Genomic DNA, 18,900 nt, shown 5'->3' with positions numbered 1-18,900 from the left:
TGATATCACCATGACTGTGGTACCATTGTGAAGTCACTGACCAATACCATTGTGATATCACCATGACTGTTGCAAATAGCATTGTGATGTCATGATTTTGATAGCATTGTGATGTCATGATTTTGATAGCATTGTGATGTCATTGTGACAGAAACCACTGTCACGTCTCCATAATGGTATAATATCATAGATAATGTGATAGCATCACCATGTCACCATGACTGGAAGAGCACTGTAAACTGATGTCACAATGATTGACAGCGTTCCAATGTCACTGTGACCTACATCATTATGACTTCAGGTCATGAGGTTTAAGATGAATAAAACCAATTCTTGGGATGCTATAATGAAAGCATATCATGTATATGATGCAAATCAAGTTCTACATAACATTACCTATATTGTATATAATGTTATATTTCTTAGTGCTTAGTTACAACAATATTGTCAGTCTAATACTCTTATGGTACAAAAACATTTCTAGAATGAAAATATTACACAATACAACCACACTAGCATGATAAAGTTTCTTAGCCAAGAACTCACCTTTAAGTAAAAATCCAATATTTTCACAAGTCCATTAAATGTTTTAACACACTCATGAATCCAACAGAGACGAAGTTGTTTTCTAACAAGTGAACCGCAAAGTATGAATACAGCGACTTTGCTTCTGCATGTAACAAGCATAAATCAGACGTGTGAGACCATCACAAATTAATAACTTCCATACAAGCTGCTTCACGCTCACAGGGCGCAGTGACCTGTTTTGCTTGAGAAAAGATGTTTTCAAAATTAGGCCACATAACTGAAGTAAGCCTATTAGGATCGCACACCGGCAGTCCAACTCCTACTCGTTTCCTGAAATGTGACCCTAGGTTATTTAGAAAGGGGAGGGTCCTGTGACAAATAACTGCAACAATTCAACACTGAAACTAATGGCAGGACAACCAGTGCACTCGATAAACTAAGGTAGGTGACTGATAACAGATTTATTGTATAGTTATTCTAATGAGTGTCCAACATTGTATAAGGCAAGTATTGTTGATGTACTGTCTGATCATACTGAAATATAATATATTAATACACGGTTCTATTGTCATTGTCTGTTTAGACATTCCAAGACCTTACCTGTTTCAATTTGAGATCCAAACAAAGGATTTACACCATAAGCGTGTTAGATCATGTAGATAAAATCTTAAAATCTTTTATGTCTATGTTTGAATGATGATGGAATTACTTCCCATAAACAGTGTGACAACATTATAAATTCCATCATATAAATTCATTTATAACTTTAATCATGTTAATATGAAGGTGACGAAGGTTTCCAAACAGAAAGTAAATAAATTGAGCCTAATAAAAACAACAAACAACTTAAGAAATCAATTTAGTACATATGATACAATTACTACAGTTCTAGAGGGAACACAGATGTAAAACAAGTCTAAATTTGATATTCATTAAACATATTTCCCTATCACAAAACTTATCAAAAAGTGAATCCTGGATATCAAATGGAAAACATATCAGTAAGACTCCCTCAGTGTTAATACATTTTCTTCACAGTAAATTGTTGTAAGTGCTAATAACTAAGCAGACGAATGTGTGTCGAGCTGAACATTCTTCATATATAAACAGGATGTGTTTGTCTTGTACAAGCAGCCAATACAACCCCTATGTAGAGGCTGGTCCCTCCATGATGTCAACTATCAGTGAGTATCACCTCCTCATTAGACTGACATTTAGTCCCAGAAACTTCATGAATAGTTACCACAACCAAGAACATATAAACTATATCACTATCACTTATATATTGGTCAAGGGATGTCAGTTTCCAGTGAATAGACACTTTATTATAATTATTACCTCCAAAACGTTTTTCAAAGAGTTGATTTGGTCACTGTAGTTTCACTGTTTTGTCTTGGAGTCTTATGTTTCAATTCTTGAGTGTCAAGCTGGCCTACGCCATCAGTGCCCTAAAGTAAACAAACTGGGACCAGCTTGACCGTGCCTGCTTCACTGGAGCAGGGGAACAACTGATAAGATCATGGCTAAAGAGTATCAGATTCAGTGAGAGGGGGGATGCTGACAGGGAGAGTTTGGGCTTATGCCACTAAGTGAGAACCCAAATTCGACATTTCTACATACAAAACATATCATTAAGATCAGGATAAATCACTGTTACATTTACAACACAAACATAGTTTCCCATACCATCGTCTTCTATCTCTTGAGAAATCTTGATGAAACTTCTTAACCAGCCAATCAACCATATTATTAACAAATGATTACACAACGTAAGGCTGGGACGGGTAACTCGTGTACCCAGGTTGGGTGGGTACTGATTAGGACCCGGGTACCCACAGGACTACCCGGACCCGTGGTTAGTCACATGATATATTGTTTAATGAAAAAATTATCTAGAACTATATGGTTACACTACAAGTCACTAATGTTCGCATTTCTTTCTGACTATGCACCCATTCCTTCTGATTTTTCATATGGTTGAATAAAGATATAACTTAATTCAACTTCAGTGTATGAATGACCAGATTGTTTAATACATGTATCTAAATGCGTTTTGCCCGGGCTATGCTAAAAATGTTCCCAACTGAGACCTACAGTGGGTACCCAGGTAGGGTTGGGTAATAGGGGGGTGGGTACCCAGGTAGTAAATTTGGACTCGTCCCAGCCCTAACACATAGCCAAGCAGCCCAAATGTGACATATCTATGTACAAAACATATCATTAAGAGGCAACACCTATTTAAACTCTCCTTATCCCCTACAATTACAGACAATGAAAATAGAATCTATAATCTTTGTGACTGCGCAATAGCTATTATCCCGACAATGCCTCCCACTCTCATAATCAGCCAATAGCCCTTTGTGTCCACGGCCACCAATATGTTTGCAGCTCAAACATGGGGCTGCTAATCTGTCAGCATTCAATGCCAAGCAAGCCCTGGTGTGAGTAATTAATCATATGTGCCATCTCAGGCCTATTAATGAATGGAAATTAGCCTTCTTCGAAAACCTCAGACCAAGATGCCGTTTTGTATTCACGTACCCAGGCAAATATTACATGCTTGCCTTGAGAGGCAACTATGCTTGTCGAAAGAGGCACCTAATGGGATCGGGTGGTCAGACTCGTTGAGGGGCGGTCGGGTAGCCTAGTGGTTAAAGCGTTCGCTTGTCACGCCGAAGACCCGGGTTCGATTCCCGACATGGGTACAATGTGTGAAGCCCATTTGTGGGGTTCCCCACCGTGATATTGCTAGAATATTGCTAAAAGCGACGTTAAACCATACTCACTCACTCACTCACTCACTCAGACTCGCTGACTTCGATGATGCATGTCATCGTATCCCAAATACATAGATACTAGATTGATGCTTATGATGTCAATCACTGGACTGTCTCAATTACTGACAGATTGACTTCATATAGTTGGAATATTGCTGAGTGCGGCGTTAAACAACAAAGAACAAAAATTGAATTCTACTGACTGGGCAGTTCGGTTCATCCCTGCAACACGGGCAAAGGGTCTATGTGCTAAATGTTCAGAGGTAGACAATGGCACAATATAATATTTGTCCATAAGAACGCATTGTCCATAAGAACATATTTGTCCATGAGAACGTATTTGTCCATGAGAACGTATTTGTCCATACTCCCTCCTACTCCCAACAAGAAAGGTTTGGTGACTGTCATAATAATTGTGAGTCAGAATGAGCACATTCATATTTATCCTCTCTTCACCTGTGTTCTCTTAAGAACTGACTTCAACAGATTTTTCATTTATGGAGGCATGGAAACTGTCAATCTGCATGTATATTCATACCTCCATAAACACAAATACATATTAAAGTCAATTCTTATACATAAATAAATCAACAACAGTAACTTCACAGACTGCTGGTTAAATAATTAACACAAACAAATGTAGACATCAATACTAAATCACTGACCATGGGGTCATCGTTCAGCACAATAATCCAATCCAAGCCCTATCCGGCCTATAATCAGTGAGTGAGTATGGTTTTACGCTGCTTTTTAGCAATATTCCAGCAATATCACGGCGGGGGACACCAGAAATGCGCTTCACACATTGTACCCATGTCGGGAATCGAACCTGGGTCTTCGGCGTGACGAGCGAACGCTTTAACCACTAGGCTACCCCACCGCCCCCTATAATCAGCCAAGCCAGAAACTGTAGTATGGTAGTGGGCAAAGGTTATTTTTTAAACGCTAAAACAAGTGCTTGGTTAACCAATCAAATGCCAGGGAATCACTTGCAGTTTCTTTATTCTATAAATACTTTATATCAGTTAAATCCATATTGAATAGCTGCATATTGTCTCAGTACTCAAGGAAGTCACTAGTCAAAGGGCGGTCGGGTAGCCTAGTGGTTAAAGCTCGTCACGCCGAAGACCGTGGTTCCATTCCCGACATGGGTACAATGTGTGAAGCCCATTTCTGGTGTCCCCTGCCGTGATATTGCTGGAATATTGCTAAAAGTCGCATAAAACCAAACTCACTCACTCACTAGTCAAATTGAATATTATATATATTCAATATATCTAATATGCATACATAGTTATCATATATCAATGTACTTGCGTACACTCACTGCCTTTAACGATAAATTATATACCTTGACAGGGCATGGAATGATTCTTCTGTGACCTCATAATAACAATATCAAATTTCAAAGATCGCTTTAAAGCTGACGAAAACATTAATTTTGAATGTGTGTAATGACATTATCAATGACACACCAAAGCTCCATATTTCCAGGTCAGGCATACACTTACAATAACACCTACTGGGAATAACAAGGTCTATTATTCAACTGCTATTGTCATCAACACACACTGAGTTCATCAGCAAAGACCAACACCAGGGTATAAACATGGAATAAGCACAGTGTTACTGAAGTCATTCAGTTCATTTCCTTGTTTACAGTTAGTGAAAGTGGCAAAATAAAACAGGCTATTAATAGCATTTATCATACATTTGTTAAGGACCATCATGCTCTGAGAGGACATAAAACATCTATATTACGCCATGATCACAACAAAAATTCTAATGTTTGTACAATGTTGAAACTTACAACATTGAATAGGAGCCACTATAGGCTACATAATAATAAGTTTCTCTCTATTTCAATTGAGACCTGTAAAGACCTGGGGTAGAATAGGTCTTCAGCAACCCATGCTTGCCATAAATGGTGACTATGCTTGTCATAATAGGTGACTAATGGGATCGTGTGGTCAGGCTCGCCGACTTGGTTGATGCATGTCATCGTATCCCAATTGCGTAGATTCTCATGATGTCAATCACTGGATTGTCTGGTCCAGATTCGATTATTTACAGCCCACTGTTATACAGCTGGAATATTGCTGAGTGTGGCGTTAAACAACAAACTATTTCAATTGAAGGACCCAAGGGCTAAGGATAGAGTTTGGGGTAACCTACACCCTACCCTACACAGCTATCACCAAGGATAGAAGAGGCATGTGTAAATATGTATTTTCAGATAGTAAATATTTTTTCTGCAGATCTAAATATTATGATACTGTTTGGTTGGGAACAGATTCTATATCACACATTTGAATATTCAAACTTGTCACAAGCGTGTAGGGAATAGTTATGATAACATCAACGTATTTGACTGAGGGTAGTTGTGTATGCGCTACAAATGACTGATCATGCGTGTGTTGATATATAATATACATGCACGGAATAATTAGTGGCTATAAACATTTAAAATAATGGACTAGTCCACACAATCAACGTATTGTAACACACATTCATGACCTGAAAGTACTCAATCGCTCGATCGTCACCGCCATGGATGACTGATTTCTATCGCCTTGCACTTTGCAGATCAACAAAGCGAAATTGAACACGGCGGTAATAGTGAATGTGATTCCAGTTAGAGACACTATCCCATGGAAATATACCACCAGCTGGTCATATATTGTTCAAATTTCAGTTTAAAATAAATGTAATACGATCTAACTATATCTAAATGGCCGGCAAAACCAGTCAATCAAGATTCATCATCGCGTCCAAAACGCGGTGTTGCACGCATGATTGGCCACCAGTGTTGGGGCATTTCTTTCAAACAACGCAACTTCACCATCTTCGTGCCCAACCTCCCAAAACACTACTACTGACTATTCTCTATCGTGATACAGTGTAACATGCTAAATGGCGGCGGTTATTAGATGACAACTTACCGTGGTCTGACAAGTTGCAGAAATATGCCACTGAAATACCTTGAAGTCTATCCCGCAAGTTCCCGGCTACATTCGGCTAACCCCGCCCATGTTCCGGATATTACCGAAGACTCACGATGACTAACAGGTCAAGGTCTAACACACATCTGCGTAGCTCCCGGGCCTCTTGGAATATACTTTTGATATACAAACAACGTGGTTACCGATTTCCCAATCAGGATTATAACAGACACAATTAACATAACTGTTACGCTTGTTTACTTATGCACAATGTAATACTGTGAATCGATTGAAGGTTTAGAAATATACATAGACATAATAACTCATTTAGCACGCTTCTGTACGGTATTATATGATGTTTGTGTTTGTTTGTTTGTTTGTTGTTTCACGCCGCACTCTTGATTCAGCTGAAATATTGTAAACAAATACTTGAGAATCTACAAGGCATTATAATATTACTGAATACGTAAGTAGTCTTAAAACTATCTGGCAGACAGTCGGTGAGGTGAGGTGAAATGGGGTTTAACGTCGCGTCCAAGATTATTGCACTTATATAGCGACGTGCATGTACGTGTGTGTGTTTGTGTGGCTGCTTGTACTAGTCCGGACTGATGCCGATTTATAGTGCTAGCTCACTGAGATACCATGCCGCAGTTTAACATGAATACCCCACTCAGACACAGTATACTGACTCCGAGCCGACCAGTCCTTGTTTTAGCCCCTTAATGCCGAGCGCCAGACAGGGTAACAACAAGTACCATCTTTTAACGTCTTTTGGTATGACGCGGCCGGGGATCGAACCCCGAACCTTCCGCTCTCCGGGCGGACGCTCTACCACGAGACCACGGAGGCGGTCTGCAGACAGTCGGGCAGGGGCAGGAAAATTTCATGCAGCCCGACAGAAAAGTTACCTGCCGCGGGCAGGTGGGCAAGCAGTTATTTCGGACACTGGTTGTCCCTATACCCCAACGGCATGGAATGTTGCTCATGATGTCAACCACTCGTTTGTCTGGCTAAGATGTGATGGTTAACCATGATTACTGATCATAAACATAAAAACATTATTTTCAAATACAGGGATGGACGTTAGCACTAGCCAAGTCATTTTTGTTCATGTTGAAGGTATTCTCAAGTTTATTTAAATTTTAAACATTTTCGGGTTTGGCTTGGTTTATTTGTTGTTTAACGCCGCACTCAGCAATATTCCAGCTATGTAACGGCGGTCTGTATATAATCGAGTCTGGAACAGACAATCCAGTGATTTGACATCATGAGCATCGATCCTACTAGTCGGGATACGATGACATACAATCGACCAAGTCAGCGAGCCTGACCACCCGATCCCGTTAGTCGCCTCTTACGACAAGCATAGTCGACTTTTACGGCAAGCATGGGTTGCTGAAGACTTATTCTACCCCGGATCCTCAAGAGTGGTATTATGTAGTGATGGGTGTCGTGAATTGAAACAGGTTATACATATCAAGAGGATAACAAATATGTCGCCTCTTTGAACAATTTGGATCAAGGGGGAAAACATTATAGAAAGTAATAAAATATCAAAATCGGGGGCAGTATGGGGAATCGGTCAACAATGACTCAAGGTGACGATAATTAGTTTATGTGTATCATTTCTAAATGCCTTTCAAAGATTTATATGGGTGGCGGTACATAATTTCCACAATGCTATAATTATTTACTGTGTAAATGTCAATTCCCTAGTGATGCATAAACGTCTGTTAGAAATGTACGCATGTTCAAAATATTTATTGGTTATAGTATGTGGTATGAACTTTTTTTCTCTTCATAAAATGATATACAGTAAACTACGGTTTTAACGAACACGCTTATAACGAACTGACCGATATACCGAACTTATTTTTTAGTCCCGACCATTTGTTGTATATATGCTGTATATATGCTTATAACGAACTACGGTTATAACGAACTAAAATAAGTGGTCCCTTTGAGTTCGTTATAACCGTAGTTTACTGTATTGACACGCGAGGGGTAAGAACACAGGGGACTCAGACGTCGTCACTACACCCTCATTACTCCGCCGATGAAGTTGCTTTTTAAATTCATTACGCGGTACATGTTAAATTTCTCCATACTCTACCAACACTAGGAACACTGACTTTATCACGATGAAATATCACTACAATATGGTGAACGCTTCAGTTGCCACATTGATCACACTCCTTTCGAAAAAATACGTTGTAATATTTAAATAACTCAGGACATAGGCTATATTGAAATGAATAAGGACATATAGGTTGTAGTCCACCACGAAAAGGCTTTTGATATTTCCCCTTTGACTGTTATAGTTATACTATCAGTTCAAGAGAAACAATGGGACGATTTTACAGCTGTTTATTTGACGAATGGAAAACTTGCAGAAATGAGTGCAGTCTTTGTAACTTTTGCTTGCATCCTATCAGCCCCTGGTGTGTATCTGACATATATAGTGCTGACTGCAACTTAGACAAGGTATACAAACGTACGATCACTAACTGCAGTGACTTTCGATTTCCTCCACAGGAGGCAATGATGAGTTATCTCCCCTACAACAAATCGAAAGGACGGGAGGTTGAATACAATAACGAATGCAGTGCACGAGACATTTTCTTGTATGGACTGTGAATTACATTATGAAATGGCATATCGTAAATGAACAAAGCACCTTATAATTCTCACATAGACGCCAATATGCAACTATGCTGTACTTGTACGCATAGGTGACTATGCTTGTCGTATGAGGCGAGTAACAGGATAAGGTGGTCAGGCTCGCTGACCTGGTTGATGCATGTCATCGTATATCAATTGCGTTGATGGATGTTCATCAGTGTGTGTGTGTGTGTGCGTGCGTGCGTGCGTGCGTGCGTGCGCGACCGCTTGTACGTGTGTTGACAATTTCGAAATAATTATTAATAATAATAATTAACATTGATGAAACCAATATGAAATAATAATAATACAATCTAAAGACGTCACCCCATCTCACTTCCTGTGAATACTGGTGCACAAAAATATTTTGAAAAGTAGTTTCGCGATGTATGAGATAATATAGAAAGATATGGTATGCGGATCTCTGAAAACCATCCCCAGGGATTAAACACCCATACTAGAAGTAAGGTACAACTAAAGGGGAACCACATTAATTAAATCACATCTCAGTAACCACGGTGACGGAGAGCGGTATACATATAGGATCTATACACAGTGCACGAAATATGTGGTTTTAATGACATTATAATTGTTGCGTTTCGGGAAATGGGTTTCAGCAATGTGTGGGAATTTTACTCGCCAAAAGGTTCACCTGATAACCTGCATTAGGTGATAAAGGCGAAATGTGAATAGGGAGTACCTGTCTTCACAGGTGTTTCTCAACTATAAACACATTTTTTCAATTTGAAATTGTATGTTTCACGTGAATAAATGCCCCCAAAGACGCAGTTTCAACAGAGAGGTTCTTTTGTTCAAGAACAAAAGTCTCTAAAACACGCTGAACAAGTATGTGATATGTCGCCTTATTTCGAGTGAGAGCATGACTGCGTGACGCCATGATCTATATACATGACGTATTTTCCTATGTTGTTGCATCATGTTACTTCCGGTCGATGCGATAACTATCAGAATTAACAATAGGCAATAATAATTCTACGAAGAGAGCTATTGTGAACAGCAAATAGTTGTCAGGCATAAAAATAATTAATTATTAGCATAGATTATCTATGACAGTGCTGTTCCTAACTGCCGTTCAGAAATTATCTGTATCCTTCCCCTCTCGAAAGGAGATATAACACACTGGATAATCGAGGATGTCACCTCTCCCCAAATAATCGTCTAACCCGTGGCTGAAACAGGATGTCGACATACTGTAGACGCCTTGCTGAAAGAAACGACGATGAACGTAACAATCGTCCCATGCACGTAAACTTTAAAGTTCTCATGCAAGTTTATTTAAAAATTCAATTAAAAAACATAATTAAAATAAATATAATTTCTGCAGATTTCCGTGCAAATGCATATAACTTCCATACTTTGCCTATACCCATAAATGCCCTGCTATATAAACTAACGGCCATAAGAAACTTTCTGACTTCAAAAATGAAATTGCAATTATTTAAAAACACAAGTTTAAACTAAAGCAATGCAACACAAATCGCCCAAACACAACAATGCTCTATGCAAAAAAACACTCAGACTGATAAAAAAAAAAAAAACACCACAGAAATGCCACGACTGACACCGGACCAACGCGAGCGGGACCTGGGCAAGAAATTTTGGTTTGCTCCCGTGTTGCATTAACTTACCTGATGCATCGTTGCAAACAGGCCGGGCAGATACCAGACAGGCCAAGAACAGGCAGACCCAGGGTAACTATGCCCAGGGAAGACCGGTACTGGCGTACTTTGCATCTCCGGAATCGGTTCTTGACAGTGACGTAATCAGCGTGTTTACCGCCGAAGGGGTAAACTAACGATAGCACGTTGAGTTCATGAGGTCGTTTCGTATGGTAGAGGCAATGTTATGGTGTGGGGAGGAATTTGTTGGCATGAACACCACTCGTTACCGTTAGCGGAAATTTGACAGATCAGCGTTACATAGGTAGCATTCTTCGTCCGACTATCCTACCATTACTACAACTCCTACAAAGTGGTGTCCTTTATCAGCATGACAACGTCAGACTCCATACAGCCCGAATCGTACAGAACTTCCTTGCAGCCAACAACGTCAACGTGCTGCCGTGGCCTGCACGCTCCTTAGACAAGTCCCCCGTAGAACACCTCTGGGGTGTCATGGATCATTGTGTTCGACAGCGACCAAGTTAATTTTGGCCGTCAGTTTATGTCGCAGGAATCATTCAATGCACTGATGTGAGAGAGTGAAAATGGTTTTACTCTGCTTTTAGCAATATTCCAGCATCATCACGGCGGGGGACACCAGAAATGGGCTTCACACATTGTACCCATGTGGAGAAGGGTATAGAAGTCATCTTTCGAGTTGAAATGCGTTCCGCCTAGAACTGTGTTCGTTTTGGGAACAGATGGGAGTCTGGCTGAGCCAGATAAGGAGAAAGCGGGTGCATGTTGAAGGTATTCAAAGCCACACCGTATTGTAGTCATGGGACAATGGCTGATATGTGCACTGGCGCATTGCCATGACGAAGAGCACACCTTTTCTCAGCTTCCCGCGTCTCTTAGTCTTAAATTCATCCCGTAGTTTCGTCCGGAGTGCAGCATAATATGATCCGTTTATTGTCTGGCCTTCTGACACATAGCCCACCATGACGACACCGACTGCATCCCATAACCTTTCCAACTGATGGGACAGCCTTTGTTATTCTTGGTGGTGGTTATGTCAAGCACTTCCACTGTTTTGATTGCTGTTTGTACTCGGCTGGAAGTGACGAACCAAGGTTTTATCCACGGATACAGATCCTTGAAAGAACCTTTCTGGATCAGCTTCAAACAGAGCTGTATTATCACGAGACATGTTATGACTGGTGCAAGCGTTTTGGATCAAACGTGTGAAGCTTTGGAATCAAACGAACTGATAATTTCTTCATTGTCAAAGTTTCTGTGATAATGGAATGTACTCTCTCCGGGGAAATGTTTAACGAACTAGCAATATGACCCTCAGTCATTCACCGGTCGGTCATCACCATATCTTGGAGTGTCTTCCGTCTTCAAGGCTCTCAGTGCCACGCCTAACCTCTACCAAATTCTGCCGCACGGACACCACTTTTGGGTGGCATTGGATTTGTTTGTTTCTTGTTTGCACTCGGCAATATTCCAGCTATATGACGGCGGTCTGTAAATAATCGACTCAGGACCAGATCAACCAGTGGTTGACATCATGAGCATCGATCCACGCAACTGGGATACGATGTCATGTATCAACCAAAGTAGCGAGACTGACCACCCAATCCCGGTGTCAGAGAGTGGGATTTCCCCCCTAGCCTAAATTCCCCCCGGAAAAGGGGCTATATAGCCTAATTTACCCACGGAAAAAGGGCTATATAGCTAAATTTCCCCCGGGGAAAAATCACTACATAGCCACATTTCCGCTTTAGAGTCAGATTTTCCCCCTTAACACAAGGGGGAAGTATGGCTATATAGCAGAATTTCCCCTATATCCCTCAGATTTTTCAATGCAGTATTAAAAAACATAACCTACTGCACCATTTAACAAACATTGATCAAACAGCAATGGCAAAAGCGAACATCTTGCTTGCCATATTTGACAGAGAAATTGGAGTTAAACGTGTCTCAATTGAAAACAAGCTTTTAGGAATCCTGTATAACAAGTTTAGTGTTGAAAACATAGACGATTTCGACTTGCCACTTGTTATTCATGCCAGAGAACTTATTTATGAACTGTTGCTGGATACTAGTAAATACTTTTCTACAATGCAGTGATTAAGGGTGTGTTGGAATCAACAAACAGCAAAACAGTGGAAGACAGTTATATTTTAGAATTTCGGGACAAAGTTTTGTCCTGTGTTTCTGGCGCAATAGACCAGCTCGAACTCCAACTCCATTAGTATTCAGTAAAATGATTAAAATTATTTTTACATAGTTATTCTGTTCACAAATGTTATGGTTTTAATGGTGCTGAAAATTTCACTGTCGCCTTTATCATGCTGAAGAGCAAGAGGTCCCAGGTTCGAACCCCGTTTGTGTTATTTAGAATAAAGCTTTATTACCCCGAGGGGAATTTGGATTATATTTGAAGTGAAAAGAGTATACATACACTCCTTACGAACAATACAATTACAGACCAACGCATATATCTGCACTCATACATAGCACTCCATGCAAACTTACATAACACTCCGCGCATACAAACATACACACAGATACACCTCAAATACACAACAACAAAATAAAAATAAAAAAGCAACACATACCCTACTAAATAAATATATAATAAATAAAACATTTCATTTCGTCAGTGACAAAAGGCTGATCTGATCTGTCGAGTGACAGATCCGCCATAATTATCTCACTGTACTATGAACTATCCTCTATTTATTAAAATTAAGAATGTATGACTCAAAAAAACACAAGATTCTAATCATGGTTTCTCTTGTAAATTACTCCATCAACCAACTGTACATCTAGGTACTTTTGATAATAGACATATATTTAATTATGGGGAAATCTGACTCCAAAGCGGAAAATTGTCTGTATAGTGTATTTTCCGGGTGGGAAATATGGCCATATAGTGTGCTTTCCGTGGGAAGTATGGCTATATAGCCCCTTTTCCGGGGGAAATTTGGCTATATAGCCCTTTTTCCGGGGGGAAATTGGGCTAGGGGGAAAATTCCACTCTCTGACACCGGTAGTCGAATCTTTCGACAAGCAAAGTCGACTTTTACGGCAAGCAAGGGTTGGATCTTCACGGGTCGGGGTGGCCTAGGAAGGTGCATCCTTCCCCAGTGTTGTACTAATATCTTCATGGATGCCATTTGTTAAGTCCTTATTTCCAAGTAATCTGCTGCAGGCCTCACGGACGCTTGCTTCTCCCTGTCAAGTCTCTTGATCTCTCAAGCGAAATGTCCTGGGGAAGCCAGTTTTGGATGATAAAATGTTTTAAATTAACACATGGCGTTAATTTCAACGTCTAGACCTAGAGGGACACCAGACTTAAAGCAGAGTTTCCATTTACGTCACTTGTGTTCAAACCGAATGACAGTGAGAAATAACATAATCCGATATGTTTTTGAGTGTGTTGATAATTTAACTTTTTATAGACGCTTGTTTGATCTGCCCACATTCACGTAGCTGACATAATTGCCCATTTGACGTTAATGGCGCGTTGGTCCCATTTTCAGCCACTGTTCACGTTGTAAATGAGTACCGAATGTTAAACTGGGACATTATCATTGCGTAATACTTAGTGTGAACATCCGTGGGCATTCCGAGTAGGAATATAGGGCTCCAGCAGCCCTTGCTTGTCGCAAGAGGCGAGTATGCTTGTCGTAAAAAGCGACTATGCTTGTCGTAAGAGGCGACTATGCTTGTCGTAAGAGGCGACTATGCTTGTCGTAAGAGGCGACTATGCTTGTCGTAAAAGGCGACCATGCTTGTCGTAAAAGGCGACTGTGCTTGTCGTAAAAGGCGACTATGCTTGTCGTAAAAGGCGACTATGATTGTCGTAAGAGGCGACTATGCTTGTCGTAAAGGGCGACTATGCTTGTCATAAAAGGCGACCATGCTTGTAAAAGGCGACTATGCTTGTCGTAAAAGGCGACCATGCTTGTCGTAAAAGGCGACTACGCTTGTCGTAAGAGGCGACCATGCTTGTCGTAAGAAGCGACTATGCTTGTCGTAAAAGGCGACTATGCTTGTCGTAAAAGGCGACTATGATTGTCGTAAGAGGCGACTATGCTTGTCGTAAAAAGCGACTATGCTTGTCATAAAAGGCGACTATGCTTGTCGTAAAAGGCGACTATGCTTGTCGTAAGAGGCGACTAACGGGATCGGGTGGTCAGGCTCGCTGACTTGGTCAATGCATGTCATCGGATCCCAGTCGCGTAGATAGATGCTCATGATGGCAGTCACTGGATTGTCTGATCCCGAGTCGATTATTTACCTCGGCCGCCATATAGCCCGAATTTGTTGAGGGCTGTGATGAACAAGAAACACTTTATGTTAGATTCATATAATCTTTTGTTTGCATCAAATTTGATCGCATCACCACTTCTGCCCTTCAAAGCTTAATTCACTCACTCTCAAAAGATTTTTGTTTGTTTGTTGTTTAACGCCGCACTCAGCAATATTATAGCCACATGACGACGGTCTGTAAATAATCGAGTCCGGACCAAGCAGTCCATGCAGTGATTGACATCATGAGCATCGATGCACGCAATTGGGATACGATGGCATGCATCAACCAAGTCAGCGAGCCTGACCACCCGATCCCGTTAGTCGCCTCTTACGACAAGCATGGGTTGGTGAAGACCTATTCTACCCCAGATCTTCAAGGGTCAACTATCAAAAGAAATGTGGAGAGGTGTAATGTTGTTGTATATGAACAATAAATAATTTGGAATATGCTTATTTCTATTGTCGCTTGTAAATCACTTTGTTCCTAAATAAACCCAAGTTGGAGAAATGCATTAGGCCTTCTACATTATAAAACGTGCATGTTCAGCATCGACAGGTCTGTAATTGGTGTTTCCAAACAGGAAGCGTGTTTCATCATGCCTTTTTTCAATTTTCATTGACACTGCTCTTCACCCGCCTATCATCACACAGATGGTATTTTCCCAAAGAAGGATTTCGACAGCCCGGGTGTATTTATAGCTCATAATGCAATAGTTTGCAATCGCAAGTACCCCCTCAATTACTTCCCTTGCAAATTCCCCGTGTATCTCCAAGGGCAAGGACGTTGAGCTAAGAAGGTGAAGGTTAGTAACAAAAAGCATGTACATTCATTTCCTTCCGATCGCACTCGGTTCACTTGTCTGTTTTCCTATTTCGGGTGAGGTTTCGAAACAGTTGTCACTGACTGCTCTACACGTGTGGACATTTTTTGGAGAAAATCAACAGGTCTGATTCTCGTGTCGCCACGTGAGTATATTCCTCAGTGGTGTCGGGAGGTTACCAGTTACCAGAATTAGCAACATCGTCATAAGAATTCGTGACAGTTGATTGAGCCAGGAAAAAAGAAGGCATCAGTAATTCTATAGGGACGGTATTGCATCAACGGCGGGTTGACTCGGGAGAAAATCTGCCCGGTCATATTAACGGATCGGCAGTTTGAGCAAGCAGCAAGAGGTAAAATTATTGATCATTTTTCGGTAAAGTGAGGGTTAGTCGTTATTTGTTTATGTTGTTTCACCGTCAACAACGTCATGCCTGAACGATTACCTATTGTCGAGACGAACACGCCCACGCGAAAGCATGTCTTGCTCGTTGTTAGAATCTGTGGGACAATCCAATAATTATTGCTGTATTGTGCAGATTTCTTTTGGTTTAATTTATATTTTATTGTCACATGTCTCGTTTGGAGGACAATGTTGTTACAATATGTTTTTATTTCTAAAAACGAGATAAAGAGGAATAATATATTTTTAATTAAGAGTCATTTTGTGTATTTTTTCATACTTTTTTTTCTTTATATTTTTCACTCACCAACATCATGTATTATCTATAATTTGTTATAAATGGAAATAATCTCATAGTGTTTTAACATATTTAGCAGTGCTTCTATTTTTGCATGTACATTTCACCATCAGCATTCTGTCCTTGGCCAGTGATAAATAATTTATAACCCCATTTGATTGTTAACTGTTAACTATGTTATACCATTTGATTTAGTCATTGTTGCACATTATTTTACTTTTTTAACTATTTAGAAGAGAAATAGAATGAAAAGTCCTCAAATGGTAATTCATGGTAATTGTTTGAAACTGTTCTTTTTTTAAACAAATGGATTAATTTTTTGTCAGCAGCTGTCATAATAGCTGTTGTTTTATTTCTATTTGTGATTGTTGCGTGCAGTCATGATGAACAATGGTTGTCATCAACTTGTCAGGAAAGTGGTTGATCAGGGGACTATTATTACATCTAGCGAAAAAAAAAAAGAAGATTTTTTTTTATACGAAATGTCCTAGCTGCAGTTGCCCTCTAGCAATCGTCAGTTTTGTCATCAGCTGATTAATAAGTCACAACTGGGGACAACAAACTCATTACATCATTGATAGTTTTGTAGACACGTAAAGATCCGGGGTAGAATAGGTCTTCACCAACCCATGCTTGCCGAAAAAGGCGACTATGCTTGTCATAGGAGGCGACTAACGGGATCGGGTGGTCAGGCCTGCTGACTTGGTTGATGTATGTCATCGTATCCCAATTGTGTTGATCGATGCTCATGATGTCAATCACATGATTGTCTGGTCCAGACTCGATTATTTACAGACTGCCGTCTTATAGCTGGAATATTGCTGAGTGCAGCGTTAAACAACAAACAAACATACAAAATAATAGTTTTACAACAGAAGTACCATTTGATAAGAGCGATTTGGGGGAGGGGTAGACTAACCCTTAGTCTTTTGAGAATATATGATTTTAAATAACTACAATTTTATAACTACATTAAAATTGAAAAGGGGCCCCAGTGAGGTGGGGATTCAGAAAGCTTGTTGTTACTTGTTTGTTTTTTAACGCCGCACTCAGCAATATTCCAGCTGTATGACGGTAGTCTGTAAATAATCACAGTTGGGATATGATGACATGCATCAACCAAGTGGGTGGATGAGTGAGTGAGTTTGGTTTAGAGCCGCTTTAGTGCATCTGGTTGGGTGAGAGTGAGTGAGTGAGTTTGGTTTAGTGCCGCTTTAGTGCTTAAGTGAGTGGTTAGGTGAGTGAGTGAGTCCATGGGTGAGTGAGTGAGTGCGTGAGTGGTGAGGTGAGTGAGTGAGTCCATGGGTGAGTGGGTGGGTGAGTGGTAAGGTGAGTGAGTGAGTCCATGGGTGAGTGGGTGGGTGAGTGGTGAGGTGAGTGAGTGAGTCCATGGGTGAGTGGTAAGGTGAGTGAGTGAGTCCATGGGTGAGTGGGTGGGTGAGTGGTGAGGTGAGTGAGTGAGTCCATGGGTGATTGGTAAGGTGAGTGAGTGAGTCCATGGGTGAGTGAGTGCATGAGTGGTTAGGTGAGTGAGTGAGTCCATGAGTGAGTGGGTGAGTGGTTAGGTGAGTAAGTGAGTGAGTTTGGTTTAGAGCCGCTTTAGTGCATCTGATTGGGTGAGAGTGAGTGAGTGAGTTTGGTTTAGTGCCACTTTAGTGCTTAAGTGAGTGGTTAGGTGAGTGAGTGAGTCAATGGGTGAGTGAGTGCGTGAGTGGTGAGGTGAGTGAGTGAGTCCATGGGTGAGTGGGTGGGTGAGTGGTAAGGTGAGTGAGTGACTCCATGGGTGAGTGAGTGGGTGAGTGGTAAGCTGAGTGAGTGAGTCCTTGGGTGAGTGGGTGGGTGAGTGGTAAGGTGAGTGAGTGAGTCCATGAGTGAGTGGGTGAGTGGTTAGGTGAGTGAGTTTCCATCTGAATTTATAGTCAGTAGAAACTTGTAGAGTAAGTAAGTGAGTGAGTCTGGTTTAGCGTCACTGTTAACAATATTACAGTTATATTACGGTGTATTGTGGGAGGAAAACCTGAAGTGATGCAGGTCTCAGACGTTTACCACTTTGGTGACACCCACGAACACGGGTATGGTGACAAACCTTGAAACATAATCAGGGCGAACCTGGGGGCTAAGTTTGAGTGAGTGAGTGAGTATAGTTTTCCGCTGTTTCTATCAAACCTAAGACCTCTCTATCCATGCATTGTTACTGTGAGTCGCCTGGATTAATAAATAACCCATGCTTCCGTTAAACACAAATATGATTCATATGGCCTTTAAAAAGATACTCAAACTTTGAACTTTCTGTGATGGAACTGAAATACTATTTATCCACAACTACCTAACATTGTGAGTGTTGCAACATTTGACATTAGCGTAAAAAGTGTGTCACACTCAGTAGTTTTGTGTTGGGTAATGACAGCAGTGAGACCCATTAACCAACTGTAGTTAAAAAGAACATACTTACCATCTAGTGCCATCCATGTGAGCAGGGCTCGATTTAGCTATGTATAAAACATGCACAATTGCAAC

General features: G+C 40.7%; 2 protein-coding genes across 5 annotated transcripts in view; one reads left to right on the top strand and one right to left on the bottom strand.

The window, feature by feature from the left end:
- LOC124151407 (calpain-5-like) overlaps nt 1–6,389 on the bottom strand; it is a 46,458-nt gene extending 40,069 nt beyond the window's left edge. Inside the window, exon 1 of one of the 2 annotated variants that reach the window (XM_046523845.2) lies at nt 6,248–6,389. The gene's annotated coding sequence lies outside the window, so the exon portion shown is untranslated. Of the gene's footprint in view, nt 1–546; nt 768–6,247 lie in introns of those variants that run through there. The other variant, XM_046523846.2, reaches the window with a different exon arrangement.
- The window catches only part of LOC124151406 (ATP-binding cassette sub-family C member 5-like), a 69,612-nt gene continuing 51,553 nt past the window's right edge, over nt 842–18,900 (top strand). Inside the window, exon 1 of one of the 3 annotated variants that reach the window (XM_046523843.2) lies at nt 842–969. The gene's annotated coding sequence lies outside the window, so the exon portion shown is untranslated. Of the gene's footprint in view, nt 970–15,670; nt 16,036–18,900 lie in introns of those variants that run through there. The other 2 variants (XM_046523844.2, XM_046523842.2) reach the window with 2 other exon arrangements.

This window comes from Haliotis rufescens, unplaced genomic scaffold, assembly GCF_023055435.1.
Source record: "Haliotis rufescens isolate VD_foot unplaced genomic scaffold, xgHalRufe1.0.p SCAF_9, whole genome shotgun sequence".
Classification (NCBI taxonomy): domain Eukaryota; kingdom Metazoa; phylum Mollusca; class Gastropoda; order Lepetellida; family Haliotidae; genus Haliotis; species Haliotis rufescens.
This window is presented reverse-complemented; position numbering and strand designations above follow the sequence as displayed.